This window comes from Vicugna pacos, chromosome 35, assembly GCF_048564905.1.
Source record: "Vicugna pacos chromosome 35, VicPac4, whole genome shotgun sequence".
Taxonomy (NCBI): domain Eukaryota; kingdom Metazoa; phylum Chordata; class Mammalia; order Artiodactyla; family Camelidae; genus Vicugna; species Vicugna pacos.
This window is the reverse complement of record NC_133021.1, coordinates 31283712-31295596: the sequence shown is the minus strand read 5'-3', so window position 1 is coordinate 31295596 and position 11885 is coordinate 31283712. Positions and strand designations below refer to the sequence as shown.

At 45.9% G+C, this 11885-nt stretch overlaps 1 protein-coding gene across 2 annotated transcripts in view; it reads right to left on the bottom strand.

Moving 5' to 3' along the window:
* KIN (Kin17 DNA and RNA binding protein) overlaps positions 1–11885 on the bottom strand; it is a 398804-nt gene that overhangs the window by 223480 nt on the left and 163439 nt on the right. The gene's annotated exons all lie outside the window — the stretch shown is intronic.

The following is an 11885-nucleotide window of genomic DNA, read 5'->3' as shown; positions in this document are numbered from 1 at the left end:
GGAGGGGGCCACACATAGAAAAATCCCAAACTCAAGACTTTAGCTGCATTTTGTTTTAGGTGCTTTAGCATATTTGATCCTGTTCCTTCTGTAGACAAATGTCATCTTATCATCCTGTACATGATTTTAACATTCTAAGGTATTTCTAGAAGATGATGCAAAAGATTAAAAAAATACATATATATGTAACAATTACCCAGTTTCTTCTTTAGAATGTTATCATATGTTTTCATGGCTTCAATAGTTTTGTTCTCTCTTTTTTCTTCACTTAAAAAGTTATGACCCACTAGAACAGCGACACTAAAGAGAGCTTCATCTCGAAAGGCAGAACACGATTGTAGATCTGAAATGCTCACAAATACCTTTGAGTAAATTGTATCCCTCCTTCATTTTCAGTCTGTCCTGCCTCACTTTTGAAATAGTTGCATTTAACTCATCCTGGGGAATATATGTGCAAGTGTGGATTATTTCTTTGACACATTTTAAAAGCCACCATAGTAGAAAAAAAAAACCAAACTACTGTGATTGAACAGTTTTGCTATTTACAAACTCCTCTAATGTATCTAACGGCAGATGTTTCTGATGTTAAAATTTTGAATGTAAGCGTTTCTTTCGTTGATTCAACAAACATCTATTGAGTATCTAGGTTGAAGTCCGTTTAAAAAATCACTTTTTGTTTTGGAAAAAAAAAAAGCAGATTAGGCAGCAGAGAAACCTAGGCTCCTGTGTCTTAGTCTTTGTGACATTTACAGGTTATTCCCCTTTGCAAAGAACACTGTGAACTGTGGTGAGGTCCCTGACGGGGCCCCTGGCTCGGTCACCAGACAGACAGAAGCCCTGACACAAGTAGGGACACCCAGAGCCTGCCTTCGGAGAGCAAGTTCGATTTTCTAAACCTTCCTAAGAGTTGAGAATTATTTGTAAAGCTGATTCCCCATCACAGGAGTTCATCTCCTAAGTCGGGAAGCTGTGTGAAGGGAGCAAATTCTTCCCAGGTAATGCATCTCGGACCTGAATTTAGTAAAACACCTGTTCACAAAATTCAAACTCAGAAACTCAAACTCCATCTGCTCCTGCCTCTGCTATGTTCCTCCCCGTGGGAAGCTGTCCTGTTTATTCCGCAAAGCTTTACAAGCATTATGACTCCAGTTCCCTTGTGTCCCATCCCCCATCCTCCACCCCAAACCCATCCCAAATCCCCCCCAGAGCCTCAAACCATTCTTGTGATGCTTCCTGGACAACAGGTACTATTGACTCCTCTGTAGAAAAATTGCCTTCAATTTCCAAGCTAAGCAGAGATGAAAGAAATTTTTCTTAATTAAAAATTTAAAAATCAGAAAAACTTCCAAAGAAAACATTCGAGTGACAGCATTTTAAGTTAGAGTTTTATCCACAGAACGAAACATTTTAATCCAGGATCCAAAACAACCGAGTAACACACCAACCCCTTCCTGCACTTCCAAATGAAAAGAACTTCTGAAAACCATTTTCCTTTCTGTTTATCCCATCTTGCTCAAATGGTGTGAATATACCCTCCATTTGGGACATGTCTGCGCTTCTTTGCAAAAGCCCAATAAAGGGAAAACCCCAGCATTCAGAGAAATTCATCGATCATTTGAAACGTCTGACCACCACTGTCGTAGAGGAGTCTGGGTTTCATTTCCGGTTCTGTCACCCCTGGGCAGAGTGACCTGAGACCATTTGCTGGATTCCTTCTGGGGCTAGGCTTTCATCTGCATAATTAGAAGAGATGATGTCTAAGACCCACTGGAAAAGAAGAACACCATCATTCCATTTTTTTTTTCTTGAGAGCATCCTTTATTAAGAAAGACGTCCTCACACCCCTGGTTAGAATTTTGACCAGGGGTGGTTTTAAGAGCCTGGAGTGCTACTGGTTCAGAAGATTCCAGATGGGCTGGGGTAGGTCCACGCCCACCTCGTGAAACCCAAATTAACTTGTATTGTGTGACAGTCACCCCGGGACGGGAGTTAGTGTCCCAGCCTGCAGAGCCCCTGCTCTTTCTGAAATGTGTCCAGGGCCCTCTTGAGTGGAATACACAGGACTTGCTGGACCTGCTGATGCTGGCAGCACGGTTCATATTTCACCCATCCATTGTGTAAAGAAATTCTGCCTGAATTGCTTACAGCCTATCCCGTGGAGATAGGCAGCGTCCAGCCTTTCTCTTTCCTTGTGTCCTCTCTGTCTCTCTCTCTTTCTCTTCTGAGAAGGGGAGCAGCAGAGGAAGGAGACTGATGATCCCCCAAAGCGAGTCCTTTTGGGGTGCTCTGTTGGGATTCCAGTTTCTCTGAGCTCTTCCTCGCTCACCCTTGACCTTCTTTGCAGGGGATCCTGGTCCATTAGCCACATTGTTTGTGGTGCGTTTTTACAATCCCCTGTCATGTCTGTGTGCACAGTTTGGCGTGGGGATTTGGAGGGCCGGCCCACTCCCCCCAGCCGCCCCCCTGCCCTCCCCCACCCCCTCGGGTCTCCAGCGAAACAAAAGACACGCATTACAAAGCACTCGGCTGTGCCGCCTGGGCCCCGGCCCAGCCCCAGAGGCGGGCAAGCAGCTCTGGGCGCAGTCTCGTGCACTTCAGGGACGCACTGTGGAGACTTGCGAGGCCGCTGGGCTCCTGGCACTGGCTTCCCATTCTGGTCCCTTGTTCTGAAGGGGACCCCTTTGCAGGAAGATTTGGTTGGTGTTGGGTGATGCGATGTCTAAACTACCAGGTTATCGACCAAGAAATCAGCCCCTGCCACCTGACTCTTCTGGGTGGGGGTGGGGGTGGGGGTGGGGGTGGGGAAAGGGGCAGTGGGTGCAAGGAACTTCCCGAAAATGAAAGTTTTTTGTTTTCTTTTCTTTGTTTTTTTTCTGATTATAGAATTAGTTACTACTTATTGACCAAGATTGGAAAACTTTTTTAAATTTATTTTTTCCCTACTTTTTTTAAAAAAGAAGCAGAAGAAACAGGACTTTCGGAGGTGCTGTTGAATGGGCCACGTGCAGTCTGGTCCTTTGAATAGTTGATCTGGAGTCTCTTTTTGAGTCTGGTGGTCCCGGGAGCCTGGGCTGAAGAGGGATTTACAGTGTTGTGTTAGTTTTGGGTGCACAGCAAAGTGATTCACTTATACATACACAGACTATATGTGTTTTCAGATTCTTTTTCATTATAAGCTATTACAAGACATTGAATATAGTTCCCTGTGCTCTGCGGTAAGTCCTTGCTGTTTATCTGTTTATATATAATAGCATGTATCTGCACATCCTAAGCTCCCAGTTTGTCCGTACCCCCACGCCTTTCCCCTGTGGCAATCATAGTTTGTGTTCAATGTCTGCGAGTCTATTTCAGTTTGCAAATAAGTTCACTTGAGCATTCACTTTTTGGGGGTCATTGGAACTCCATCCCATGAACTGGGAGGGTTGTTGAGGAAAATGCATAAAAGGCAGCCACCGCTCCATCTTGGGGCTGGGGAGGCTTCATGCCCCTTTATGGGGATGGCCTCTCCTGGCTGGACAGGAACAGCTGGTGCCCTTCTTGTAAAACAGGGGTTTCTGAGCACACCAGCCACAGCCATGTGCACGGTCACTGCTGCCCCTGGGGTGAAGCTGCCTGGATGCCCCTCATGGGCAACCTGTGATGCCGAGTCTGAAATTCTCCCCTGGGCCCACCCCTGCAGGCCCAGAGCGGACCAGCCCTGTAACCAGTATGGCGCCTGGCCGTTAAGACACATGTCAACATACGTTGTTGGATATGCGAACGTCTGTGCTCTGCTGCTTTGAATGCAGATCGGTCCCTTTCTCAGAGGAGAAATCGAAATCACTTATTGGACACAGTGGCTTTCAATCTGACTGCGTTCTAGTTGGGGAGCAGTAGATGGGGGTGTGTGAGGCAGACAGGGTGTGTTTGAAGTTCCCCTGAGGTCTGGTAACAGAGCCACAGGCACACCGACATCTTTGTACACCAGGCAAAGTCTTGAGGGAACGTCAGGCCCAGGGCCTCTAAGAAGCCAAAGCCTGTATCAGTTTCCTCCTGCTGCTGTAACAAAGCACCGCAGCCTTGGCGGCACTCCAGGAGGGTGGAGATGTGAAATCTGTTTCACCCAGCTGAAGTCAAGGGGTCCCAGGGTGGGTTCCTTGTTGAAGACTCTGGGGGTGAATCCATTCTCTTGCCTTTTCTAGCTTGGGGAGGCCTCCTGCATCCCTTGGCTCACGGCCCCTTCCTTGTATCACTCTGACCCCTTACTTCCATCATCACGTCTCCTGCTCCTCTTCTGTCAATAAATAGTAGCTATCTGTCCCCCTCGAGGAAGATACAGTTTAGAGATTACAGTTGGGGAAAGGGCCCCATTGGCTCCCTCTGGGGTAGGGTGTGCGGTGTGAGGCTGGGGCCCCTGACCCTGGCTGTTTCTGCATCAGGCATTGATCAGCTGAGTCTGGCCTCCCTGGCTGCTGCCTACCTTGACACCACAATGCTGGGGGAAGAAATAAGGAAAGGAAGAAATTGCTTTACCCAAGCCCAGGACAGTTTTATACACGACCTCTGATCATCTCACAGGGTAACTTGCGTTTCTTGGACTCCAAGGTGAGCTGGGAGTGTGAATGTTTCATTTTATGATGAATGTGTATTGAGATGGGTGGACAAGGAGGGCTGGGGCGAAACCATTTTTCTCTGTCTTCTTGCTCCTTGCGAACTTCCTGGGATGGTAGAGTAGAACTCAGTGATGGAGACCCTGTGACTCTGCCCTTTTGTTTTGTTTATTACATTTTGGTAAATCAAGTTTATTTATATATTACTTTAATTTTTTTTTAACGGAGGTACTGGGGATTGAATCCAGGACTGCTTGCAGGCTAAGCACGTGCTCTACCCCTGAGCTATCCCGTCCCCTGCCGAGTCTGCCCTTCTTAATTGGGTATAAATGGGGGTATTTCTGGGACAGTGGTTCACCCCCCATGACAGGGTTCTAGAATGGAATTTCAGAGACTTTGTTGGGTGAATAGGAGGATGTATCTGGGTGAGAAATAGCCTTCTCTCAGCTTCCCCCAAACTATACCTAGTAAGTAAGCATCTAATCCATGAATTTATGAGTGAAGTCAACCCTTCCCTTAAGAAGGTTTGCAGCCTCTCTGAGGGGAGACAAGGTATGCTTGAGAACAATTACTCTGGGAATGCAGATCTAGTTCACTGGTTGAGCAGGTTCTGAGGCTCCGTCCTCTGCTTGTAACATGGAGGACAGAAGAATGGCCTTGCCTTCCTAATTGGATCAGGGGTCTTGGAGCTGCCACCTGGGCTCCCTCTGTGACTGGTAGGGCACGGAGGGATGGAACCTGGGACTTGATTCACTGCACTGCTGCTGCTCTGGCTGGTGCCCCACACCTCCGATTCCATCCGAGGCTGACCATCCAGTTTGGGGATTACACAGTCCTTTCCGCCACGTTTCCATAGAGATTCCAGAGCCAGCCCCCTCCTCTGCTCCTTCACACATCCATTCGAAGATGGAGAAGGAAGAGCCAGACATGTCTGCTGGCCCGTTCGACCAATCACCAGCCGCTCTGCTGAAGATACAGGTTTTCAGTGGCAGCAGCGTCTGAGATGAAGCCTGGGGATTGGGTGTCTGCTTTCCATTGCCGCAGATAGAAGAGCTGGCGGGGAACCCACCCTCACAGCCAGCTGGCCGGGCAGAGGTGAAAGGAGAGGAGGAGAGAAAGCGGCCGGAATCAATCCACTTTTTCCATCTCTGCGGTCCTCTGAGGTGCACGGCTGGCCTGTGTTTCCTCACTGGCACGACCTGGGAAACTGAAGATGGACAGACAGATCTGAGTCACGCAAAGACACAGAGAAGCCTGTCCTGGACCATGGGGCTGCTGGTGTAGCTGTTCTCAGCGGCGACAGTGAAAGACAGAAATGCCTACAGTGTATGTCTTAACACATAAGGGAAATGCTGCTTTGGTTTCCTGCTGAGAAAATGATGTTTGTTATCTAGTGAAAGACTGCGCCCCCCCAAGGGAAAAGTCCCATTTCTGTCAATGGATGTCTTAGAACCGTGCGTTGCACCCCTCAGCTGCTGAATTTGATGTCTGTGACGAAGGGACAAGAAAGAGCCCCAGCTTCCTTCTTAGGGTCTCAGTGGACTCTCATGGAAGACAGACAGCCGTCCTCTAGTGAGAAAAGATGCTCGCTTTGGGCCGAAGTTTGCAAATCAGTACAACGTGTGGCTTGCTCGGAACTTCCCCGTGTTGTTAAGGATTACATTTCTACATGGTTTGCAGGCTAGATGTTAATCAGTGGCTCTTGGCCAAAGAGGGCCAACCCCGACCAGCAAACAAATTCATTTAAGATGTTCAAGAGTGACCGACGAGGAATAGGTACACAGGGGCCCGGAGAATATGAAACCAGTTAAGAACTCAAAGGTCATTTTGTTCAGGGCAAAATTCTTGTGCATGGTGCTGACAGTTTGCCCTCTGGGTGTTTTCGGAGCTTAAAGGATCAAACTCGTCCACATGAAATATGGAACGTCTAATACAGACGCCTCATGCCCGCCTTCAGCCCAGCCGTTTGGCCCTGTAATTAACATGGCTCCGGTTTCCTGTTGGGTACCACCCTGCCTGCGGCTCTCGCGTGGGCTGCACTCATGGGCTGGTACCCTGAGAGGGTGTTTAAGGAAGGCTTAGGTAATACAACAAAACGACAAACTCCACCATCCACAGCTGCTTTTAGGCTCCGTGAAGGAGGGGCACGGCTCTCTGTCCCTGCCTCCGAGATCAGCTCCCGGTGATCACAGAACTCCTTTGCCACCGTCCAGATGTCCCACCAAGGCTTCCATGATTTTTTTCCCCACTAAAAAAAACCCCCAAAATGTTTATTTTCCTGGAGTTTGGTGGAGCAGAGTAGGCATTTATTTTGCACCAGGAGTTATGCAGAGAGCCGATCGATGAGTAGGTGACTAGTTCAAGGAGGTGAAGTTTGCTGTGGGTTAGCCTCCATCCCTTCTTGCTGACCTCCCTTTGCCCTTTTTGGGGGTCTGTCACCATGATGCTGAGCGCCTGGTACTATCCTTCATTCAGCCCTGGAACGCAGAGGCAGTCCCTCCTGATTCCACTCTTTTGAGCTAGAGGTGTTGATGAGCCTTTAATAGTTTAAAGTCATCCTTCTTTGTTGGGCTTTCCATGTAGAAGGAGCATTCACTGCCTTAAAACTTAAACCAAGCGCCAGAGTCCCGCGGGGATTCTAGGCACCAGGGATTGTAGAATGTCTTTGGGCAAAGGAACTTTTTGGTGTCTTTCAACACCGAGCACAGTGCTGTCTGTTGAATTATCATATCAGCTAATGCATCAAATGGTTACCAAGTCTGGAGACGTACCGATTATTTTACCTTGTAAGAAGATGGCTATTGATAAACCAGAGTTGTTTTGCCCTATGTTTCTTGGCTTGGGGGCCATCTTGAATTTTGAGCACTTACTACACACTTCACATGTGCTTTTCAGTTAATTACCCCAGTGGCCCTAGGACGGAGGTGTCACTATTGATCGTCCCTGGTTTACACAGGCGGACAAAGCGCAGAGAAGCGAAATCAACAATGAACGCACAGTAATGCGCTCTCTTTCTTCTCCCCCTCCTCCTAACCAAAACTAGGAGCTGAGGAAAGGATGCTGTGCTCCATGTCCTCAGGCTTTTGGACTTTTGGCAGGGGGAAGGGGAGAAGCATTTTCCATTGGTTGTGTAGGCTGAGCGATTCATCTTGAAGTTTCTCCCTTGAAAGGCAGCCTAACCATTTAACCTTCTTTCCCAAGAGGTTACATGACTTGCCCAACATCTCACAACAGGCAAAGGTAAAACTGGGGTGAAAACTCACAGGCAGGGCCCTCAGGGCCGGTGTCCTGAGGGGAATGTTCTTGGCAGAGGCAGGTGATGTTTAAATTTGACTGCTCACTGGTATTGGTGGTCTTTAGGAGCCCAGCATAATCCCAGTGTGGAAGCTCTGGTTTTAAAATCCCCTTTCAAAGATGAAAACTCTAATTCAAAGAGACACATGCACCCCAAATGGGTTCACAGCCACACTATTTAAGTTGCCAAGACATGGAAGCAACCTAAGTGTCCATCAACAGGTGACTGGATAAAGAAGATGTGGCACATATATGTAGGGGAATACTACTCAGCCATAAAAAAGAATGAAATAATGTCATTTGCAGCAGTGTGGATGGACCTAGAGATTATCATACTAAGTGAATAAGTCAGACAAAGAAAAACAAATATCATATGATGTCATTCATATGTGAAATCTAAAAAAAAATGACACACATAAACTCATTTACAAAACAGAAACAGACTCACAGACATAGAAAACAAACTATGGTTATCAAAGGGAAAGGAGGGGTAAATTAGGAGTTTGGGATTAACAGATATCACTATATATAAAATAGATAAACAACAAAGATTTACTGTGTAGCACAGGGAACTATATTCAATAGCTTGTAATACCTATAATGGAAAAGAATTTGAAAGAGAATATATATATATACACACACATATATATATACATATATATATATATATATATATATGTAGCTGAATCACTTTGCTGTACACCTGAAATTAACACAAATATGGTAAATCAGCTACACTTAAATTAAAAAAAAAATCCTTCCAAGACTGAAAAAGGATGCAGTTTCCCATTGGACAACCTGCAAAGCGTGGTCACCGCCTTCCAGGTTGCTGGCTTGCCCACACACTGGATAGCGGGGACTCAGGCTCCACTTGGAGACCTGCTGCCCTTAATAATTATGTCTTGGCTGGTAAAACCAACCAAACTAATCACAAAACAAATCGGTCCAATAAAAGAACCCACTTTTTTTATGATGAGAAATTAACCGGCATTGAGCAGTGGAGGTTCAGGAAACTGCCATAAAATATAATTATAATAATAATACTATGAAGAGTGGTTCATGGAACATGGCCTCTTGCCTTTCATCCTCGTTCTGAGAGAGCCTGGCAGTGATGACTTGCCCGGTCAGAACTCCATGTGCGCCTAGAAGAGGAAGCGGGGCTTTTTGCTCGTGCGCTTGCTTCTATAAATGGTGCGCCTTGGCTTGGTCCACGTGAAAATGCAGGCACAACACTGGAGCCTTTGCCTGAGGATCTGCATGCCTTTGAAAGTTGTCTGTTGAAGGTACGTGGTAATCTAAGACAAGGATTCCAGACTCCTCTTCAGGGGCCGGCAGGATACGTGGAAGCTTTCATGACAAACCAAACTAAGTAACAGTCAAAATGTCTTGCCTTCCAAGAGGCGGCTACTGGCCTTTTAAAAAGGCAGTTATTGGACAATGAATGAATGCACTGTACCAGGGCAATAAGCAGGAAAATGGAGGCTACTCCTTGCCAGGAACTGGCCAACAAAGTCAAATTTCTGAAAGTCTGTCTGAAATTCCTTAAAAAAAAATCCCTAGAATTGTAAGGATTGGTGTAGTAATGGTAAGTACAATTCAGATTTTTCGTTTGTATTTTTCTCTGTCTGTGATATAGGAAGGCAAGAACTAAAAACATCTCTACGAAGAGAAATGGAAACCCACCAAGGGGCTGGATTGGATCTTTCAGCTTCTCTGTTCTGCCTCTTGGAATCACTCGGTTTATGGCAAAACGTGATAAGAAATGTCCAGAATGTTACAGATTCTCAGTCTTTGTCCTGACTTTCACTTGTTACGTGATGCCAGACAAGGGGCTTACTTTCCTTGTCCTACGATTTCCTCATTTCAGGACCATGGAATATCATGGTAATTACAGCTTATGGGTCCTTTGGCAGAGGGTGTATTAATAGGAAAGTGTAGTCACCCCCATCATAGCCTATTTTGTTTTCCCCAGGGGTGGTTAGTTTAGCCAACGGTGAGGTCAAGTAGTTGGACAACGTTGAAAAATTTTATAACACAACGTGCTACGTAGCCCAGTGTATCAAATACTCTTGGCATTGGAGTCAAATATTGGCCATGTGGACGTCAGCCTGGAAGTCAGCCCCACTTGTATTCAGGGGGGTCCTCAGAAAAATAAAAAGCTATTAAAACTCAACATGATCAAGACATTGGCCTCCAATAATAGGATCAGATTCCAGTCACATTGAGGACAGTCCCAAAAGAGTGTGTGTGTCTACATGTGTGTCCACGGATGTGCATGTTTGTGGGTTCATCTTGACATCCCCAATCCAAATGTAAAGTAGTTTAGGTTTATTTATGACCTTGACCCGGCCGTGTGTTTTCCCTCTTCCATCAAAGGAGATACCAGAAGCCCGATGTTTGGGTATTTGGAAAAGAGAATGTTCTTCAGGATTGCCGTCTCTTTATATGGAATTAAATTTCCTGGAGGGAAAGGTCAGTGATGTCCCCTTTGATTCTTTGATCTTTGGGCAGGGACTGATGTGGCACGAACTTTAAGTCCTGGTTCCTCCTCGTGAGCTCTGCTCTGGGTGTAGATGCTGGCCTCGTGCTCCTGCGATGTTTCCCGGGGACTCCTCTGGAGTCCTTTAAAAATTAGTGAATGATCTAAAGTATTATCTAAACCAGCTTCCTCCAGGCAAGGATGGTAGTCAGCTGTCATGTAGACTCAGGTCTCTGACTCTCCCAAATCTGGAAGTCTTAGTGCCTCAAGGAGATGGGGAGTCCCATTCTTTCTCCTTTGCTCGACTGGAAAATGCTTTTCCATATGAACAAGGCAAACTTGTCTGATAACAGGTGATGGCTGGGCATGCGTGGTAATTCAACAATAGCCTAAAGGGAAAAAAAGACATTTCAATAAAGGTATTAAGTACCCACCATGTCCTGGACATCGGGTTATGCCTTTAGTGGTGATCTGATGGTCTGAAAGATGTATAAAACTTCAAAACTGAAAAAAAAAAAAAAGATTCAGCCCCATTAGGACAAACAGGTCTGACTGCTTCTCCTGCCTCTGGTATCGGATTGACTCCTGGCTGGAGCTGATTAATAGCAGGGGCAAATTCCATCCGAGCAGCTCTTCATAAAGAGAAGTGGCTACACCAAAGCAGATACTCTTAAAAATGGGCACTGAGGCTAAGTCCCAGTTTACTCCCCCAGGTTCCTAGAGCTTAAGCAGAGATCACAGGGGCAGCCTCCCCGACTCATACATTTTTAGATTGTAGAAAGTCTTTTCTTGTCTGCAAAATGGGGGTTTCTATGCAGATGAGATAACACAGGTAGAACATTTAGCCCTGTGCACGGGCTAAAGATGACTATTCTTAATATTAGTAGAAGGGCTCAACCTTCCATATGTTTGATACCCTTGAAAATGATGCTAAAGATAACAAGTGTTGGGGAGGATGTGGAGAAATTAAAAACTTGGTACAAATTTTTAAATTTTGTAAAACAGTAAAAATAGAGCTACCATCAGATCCAATTCTGAGTATTTACCCAAAAGCACTAAAATCAAGATCTTTCAGAGATTTTGGCTCTCCTATGTTTATCACAGCACTAGTCACACTAGCTGAGATGTGGAAACAACCTAAATGTCTATCCACAGATGAAGGGATAAAGACAATGAGGGCTATACTTGCAAGGGAATAGTATTCAGCCCTAAAAAGGAGAAAATTCTGCAATATTGTGAGCACATGGGTGAACCTGGTTTACTAAGGGAAGTAAACCATCACAGAGGGAGACATGCTGCATGAGTCTCCTTCTATTAGGAATTGATAATAGTCCAGATCATAGAATCAAAAAGTAGAATGGTGGTTACCAGGGGCTGGGAAGGGGAGATGGGGAGTTACTAATCAATGGGGATAAAGTTTCAGTGAATTGAGATGGACCTGCTCCAGAGATCTGCTGTGCAACATGGTACCCAAAGTCAACAATAGTGCATGTACACTTAAAAAAGTGTCCAGAGGTTAGATT